The following is a 6,970-nucleotide window of genomic DNA, read 5'->3' on the forward strand; positions in this document are numbered from 1 at the left end:
ATGGAGACTTTTTGCTATAAAAGTTTGTTATCCTCTGCATTAAATCGCACTCAGCACTCAGCACTCAGCATCCACTCCTAATGTGTGTGAGTTGTCTGTTTGCCATCTCCCCATCCTATTCCAGGTTCCTCCCCTAGGTATCCTCCGTCGTCCCGACAGAACCCGGTCCGCGGCAGAGGGCAGCAAGGAATCCCTGGAGCTGGGGTCTTTAGGATCCAAGTCTGTGCTAGGCAAGGCAGGGCAGTATAAGTGATGTCTCTGGTTGCCTGTAGACTTCTTCCCAAGTGGTTTCCTGGGCAGGAGATGTTATCCTGTTGAAAGAAACTTTGGGAAAGATCAGGCAAAAAGCTGACAAAAGACCAAGCAAAAAGCTGACAAGGTGATAAGGCCAGTGAACATGAATGATACAGGAGAACACACATTAGCCATGGGCCAGAAACGTTGCATTTAGAGTATAAAGCCCAGTTGTAGCCCATTACAGGGAAGGTGGAATAACTGGATTCAGGGCAAGAAGGCAGAAAGGGGTGTCTAGGGTCTTTTGAGTAACTGGGTAGGGGGAGAATAATGGATGGGTTGGGAATACAGGCCGAAGCTACTATAAATACAAATAGCAGGCAACAAAGGCAAGACTGCTAACTTTTTGTCCAGTTAGAAGGCAGACAGGTACAGGCTACAAGCTGTGTTCAAGTGTATTTCATGCTATTGTTCTATGCTTACAGATGCACAATAAGAAATATTTCAATATTTTCGAATAGGTCATGGTTTAATCAAAGGAGTAAGCTGTACCAAGTGTTTTGAACACTATGAACCCCCAATAAATACTTGTGGTCTTATTACATCTAATCTTAACAGAACAAATATAAACCTTGTAGCTCCATATTTATGTATGGTACTTATTGGAACTATGATTTATTATGCTATTGAAGTATATATTATATCCTCTGTATCTGGAAATGAGATTGGAAACAAAAAAAAGAGAAATTAAGTGGTAGTCTTTAAATGTGTTTATCTGCACCATTCATAAAACCCTTTCCTTATTATGTGAAATTCTAGTTTTATGAAAATGAAGATTTTTCTGTGCTTGAAGAGAAAATGGTGAGATTGTATGCACATTAGAAGTGACTTATGTCAAGCATAGTCATGAATGTGCTATAGAAATACAGTAAAATGTTTACCAAGTACAAGATGATGAGATTTCCCTATTGCTCTGATTAAGCACCAATTCCAAGAAAATGCTAAAGATTGTTTATATGTATCTATCCTCTGTTGCATGCAAAGGGGTGGGCATTGGGAGATGTAAGCGAGAAGCCAATTGAGTTTGCTGATGGAATTTGTTCCTGAGATTCTCTAACAGTTCAAAGCTGAACTAATGTTAACGTTTGCATGGAGGAGACTCAGGAGACTCTTCTTGGCTGGGTGAATAGGTTTAATGAAGCTTTCTGGAACATGTGCTGGCTGGTATTTTAAATTTACTTTCTTCTGAACTTATTTCTAGATAGATAGTTCAAGAGAAACTGTTAAAGCACAAATTATTAGCATTTTTGGACAAAAAGATAAGAGCTTATATTTGAGAATTATCAAGAATTCTAGAAATTAAAAAATAGCAGAAAGGAAGGTATTTGCAACAGGAAACACCCTATATTATCCAAAATGAAATGCATTCTTTTTGTTATTGGTGGGGCTGGGTGCTGTCTCTAAGTTCTTTTGCTCAAGGCCAGTGCTCTGCTACTTTGAGCCACAGAGCCACATCTGGTTTTGTGGGGTGTTTTGAATATTTAATTGGAGATAAGAGTCTCTCAGGGACTTTTTTGCCTGGGCTGGTTTTGAACCATAACCCTCAGATCTCAACCCCCTGAGAAGCTAGGATTATAGCATGAGCCATAGCCTAAGAAATTTACTTTTTATCTGACTTAAGTCACTCTAACTTCTTGTACATCAACTTTATAATAACAATTTAAAAATTAAAAAAGGAAAACACCCCAAATCTTCATATAAATTCATCTTAATTTTTTCTGGCTGTATGTGGGCAATGAATCCGAAGAATGCAGATGAAAGTAAAAGCTAAGATACTGTAAGAATTGTGTAGCTAGCTATTCAGGGATTTGCAGAGGGTTTGTTAAACTCCTAATCCTTCCTTTGAAAGACCAGAAGGGAAAACTGACTTACTAAGTGAGCAAGCTATGAGTGACAATTAAACTAAATCATATAAAATCTAGAAAACATTCATGTATTTAAGAGGATGAAAACAAGAAGCTTGTTATATGAGTTCCTTTGACTGTTAACACATTGCTACTAACACATTTACTGGGATAAAATGGCACAAATGAATTCCTATATATTGCTATAAGTCAGAAGTCTGACTTCTGGGGCTGACTTCTAGAATCTCTGAGAGGTAGTTCTCTTCCCTTGTCTTTCTCCACATCTTATTCTATTCTTTGGCTTGTAGCCTTCATCCTGCATCTTCAAAACCATTGCTTTATCTACAGTGCAATATTTTCCTTTCATTCTTTTTTCTCATTGCAATGTCCTTCCAGTCTCATCCAAAATAGTCTCCCATTTCCTTATTATTAGCACCAGAAAAAGAAAAAGTAAAATATTGATTTCCTTTAAAAAATGCAAACTTCCAATCTGATTTGTATAAGATTTTTGCAGTTAGATACAAATTGCAATAAAAGGATTCTAATTTTCATATACACATCAGGAAAACACAAACACTAAGAAGTAAACATGCATGAACTATGTAGTATTAACTAAAACAATTGAGTTCAGGAGGAATTTATGATAAGGGACACCATAACAAAAGAGGTACAACATTCAGTGTCTCAAATACACTTAATCATAACCATTATTGTGTATCACAAAATACTGTATTGTAATATACTGCCAAACCCACAAAACTGCATGAAAAGTCCTCCAATAAATATAAGGAAAAATGCAAAATTAAAATAGAAGTTGATTTATCATGTGTAAGGAATAACAAAATGAGCAAAAATTGAGAAAACAATTACATAAATAAAATTACTGGGACTATGAAAGTGCATCTAGTTGAGCATATATATATATATATATATATATATACATATGTTTTCTTTTTAAGTATATATATATATATACATACATACATATGTTTTCTTTTTAAGACCACTTGGCATGTTTAGAAAAAATTCTAAAAGTCATTACAACTTCATCAACATAGTAATTACTCACACAAGATTGTACACTGAAGCCATTTAAAGAAAGAGTATTGCACAGTAGTTAGCTGTGAAACCAGACTGAGCCCAAACCTTAATGTACAATTTCTTTGATATGAAGACAGTCATGTTAAGTTCTATTTCCCTAAATGAGGAGGAAAAAGTAATCATGTGTATTTCTTAAGAACAACTGAGATTCCACCTCACCCCAGTTATAATGGCTATAGTCAAGAACTCTAATAACAACAGATGCTGGAGGGGATGTGGACACAAGGGAACCCTACTGCATTGTTGGTGGGAATGTAAACTTGTTCAGCCACATTGGAAAGCAGTATGGAGGTTTCTCAAAAGACTCCACATAGAGTTCCCCTATGATCCAGCAATCCCACTTTTGGGCATTTACCCAAATGATCACAAACAAGACCATACTAAAGCTACTAGCAGCACAACTATGTTTATTGCAGCATTATAGCTAAGATATGGAACCAACCTAGATGCCCCTCAGTAGATGAATGGACCAAGAAAATGTGGTTTTATCTATATATATCTATATCTATCTATCTATCTAGGTAGATAGATAGATAGGAATTTTATGGCTCCACCCCATTTGTTAGGAAATGGAAAGACTTGGAAAAAATATATTAAGTAAAGTAAGCCAGGCCCAAAGAAACATAGGTCCCATGGTTTCCCTTATTTGCAGTAACTAGCATAGTATATGTGTGGGACAAGTAGAAAAGGTCAAAAGCTATATTCATATCACCAGATAAGATGAAGTTAAGCAAAATGAACCCCTAGATAGGGACCCAAGTGGTTTTTCTTTCTTGCTATTGCTTCTAACGTATTTATAATGTACCATGTGGTATTTTGTTTCTTTTTATGTCTCCCCCATGGTATAACCCCTGTTTTCACTATATTTAATGTTGGTATGATTTGGGGAGGGGAAAAGAAAAAACAAAATATTTAAATAGGAATACAGGTTGACCCATTGTAACAATGAGATGTAGAGGATACTATGTTGAAAAACAAACTTTACAATTTAGGCTGGGCGGGGGTGGAGGGGAGTGTAGTTGGGAGGTGGGAGGGAAGGGATGGTAGGGGAAAAACAAAGGAGGAGGCAACAATGCTGATAAGAAATGTACTCATTACCTTGCTTGTGTAATTGCAACCCCTCTATACAGTAATTTTACAATAAAAAAATTAAAAAATAAATATAAAAGAACAACAGCAATATTAAGTGGTTTAATGACTATGAAACATTGACAATTGCACTTGGCATAAAAAACCCTCTGTAAATATTATCATCATTGATATTACTCATTTTTTCTAGGTCAATGCAATGTCTGTCATCATCCTTTCCAAATAAGCAAGATCTCCAAATTTAGTATGCTGAATTTCAATTTGTATTCCTGTCATTTGCCACTTACAGTTTTTCTTAATAGTAGGAAATTTCTCAGGAGTACAGCAGGAAGAGGAATAGATTTGTCTCCATTTTCCACTTCTAACTCACAGGCCAGTGTAACTTTTGCTTTTTGCTGACATATGTAAATGTCAGAAGGACATCTGTCTATAGATGACTGGGGGTTAGGGCTTCAGGACATTAGAAAGAGCAGAAGGAATGGCTGTGGACACAGCTAGGCACCACGTAAGAGATTTCATCCAAGCTGGTTTTTTTCTGCTATGCAGTCAGAGATGAAGGAGAAACCCTACTATCTCACATTCCTCTAATGGAATATGTCACTTTCCATTTTTCATAGAAAATTAGATCTCAGTGACTTACATCTAAGTGCTGTCCTGTGACATTGAACAAGTTACTTATGAGCTGGGAGTCTGATTTTCTTCATTAATATTGTTAAAGCATACTTGAAAACTTACATCTTAGATGCTGAGGTGAATCTATAGGCTTATACTAGTGACTGCCTCTTTTCTGTTTTCTTTCTGGAAGAAATCATCAGATTGTTGTTGATCTTTATGCCCAAGTGACTAATAGCAGATTATTTCTGAAGACCAAATACTGATGTCCAGAAAACACTGCAGAAGAATCAAGTTGTTGAAGGGAAACCAGCAGCTTTGGGGATGGAGAGAAGAAAAATACACACTAGCTTCTCTCTACCTAGTGAATTGTTTAGGAGAACAAAGGACTCAGGGAGCTTGGCCCCTGTTCTAGCTGGGTAAGTAAGTTAAATTTCTGATATATGCTTTTCTTATCAGCATATTAAAGATAATATTGTCCACTTATGAAATTTCACATAAAGCAGGTGATATGCACCATTTAAAACCACCAGCAGAGTACTTGTCATGTGATGGGAATGCCAGATTGACCTTTGCTGTTTATTGACCAAAATGTATATTCTTACCAGACCTGTGGGAAAAAACTAAACTATTCAAAGGCTGACTAGTGAATTCACGACAACATTTCTCTACTTTTACCTTCAACAAGCATCTGGGCTCTTCAATTGGCTTCAGCTCCATCACAGACTTCACTACAAAGAAAACTATTTTCTTAACAAATGAAACAATATGTTCACCAAGGCTCTAGCTTTTGTAGGCCCACAGCAGCACAGTAAATGTAGTTGAATTAAAAAAACAAAACGTGTTTGTGACCTTGCAGCTTGCTGCATTTTAATAATGGCATGAATTTGTGAAGTTCTCCCATTTATCCTATATCACATATTTAAATTGCATTCCAGGACATGCCAGGGAAGGCATTGCTATTACTGTAATATTTATGCATGGGGTACCGAGGAAACAAGAAGAGATAAGGACTACAGAGTCATTATTGCATGTAATGCATTGGACTAAACACTTTCAGATGCATTAACTCATTTACCTTCTGCCATCCTCTGAAGCAAGTACTTCAGATTTATCCATTTTCAGATGAGAATACATGGACATAGCAATACAGATGCTCAGGGTTAAGTCAGGATTGTAAACACAGACAATCTAGTTTCAGAGTTCAAGTGCTCACACAAAAACCAGGGCCATGGAGGAGTTCCAGGAAGATGGCGGAGGAGAAGCTGGAGGCTAAACAAGCTCTCTCATAGAAAGCAGTTTTAGAGTTCCTGTGAACAGTCCTAAGTCAGAGAATCACACCAAGTGTGCCAGCACAGGACAGAGAGTTAGGCCAGAGAGGGAAAATCCAGGCAAGGAGACAGATCTGAGCTCTTGCCACTGCCGCCATGGTGGCTGTGGTGTTGGCGGCGGTGGCCGCAGGCACCATACCTGAATCACAGAGAGTCCGGGACGAAGGAGCCAGACACAGCAGGTGAGCAGATTCTACTCAATACCAGCAAGAACTGACAAGGAGCAGACACCTTCATCCTGCAGTTTGCAGACCAGAGATGACCCAGGAACCAAGACTCAGTGTGAGTAGAAGCCTGACATCCTCACTCCTTCTCAGGGAGCAGAGGAGGGAAGGCCACCCTTCCTCCCCCCCAGTACCAGAGATCTCCATCTTGGATACCAACAAAGCTCAGCAGAGCTGCTATCTCCAACTCAGGCCTTGGAATAAAACTAGAGTCATTTAGCAGGTCACAAGAGCCTAATCTGACCTGCCAGACTCAGCTACACCCAGGGAAAAGTCACCCAGCTCAGGCGCCAGCCCTAGGAGTGGGTTTCTTCACTGGGTAATCAGAGCCAGAGGCTGCCCCTCCCTTTAGCAGTCTTGACAATCAATTGAAATTCAGTAAACAGAAACCCTGAGAATGGCTCCAGGCTGGGCTCTGTGAGTTTCTCACAAACTAGCCCCCAGGAAAAGCTACTGTTTGCTGAAAGGCCTCAAC

The sequence above is a fragment of the Dipodomys ordii genome, unplaced genomic scaffold (genome assembly GCF_000151885.1).
Source record: "Dipodomys ordii isolate 6190 unplaced genomic scaffold, Dord_2.0 Scaffold8, whole genome shotgun sequence".
Taxonomy (NCBI): domain Eukaryota; kingdom Metazoa; phylum Chordata; class Mammalia; order Rodentia; family Heteromyidae; genus Dipodomys; species Dipodomys ordii.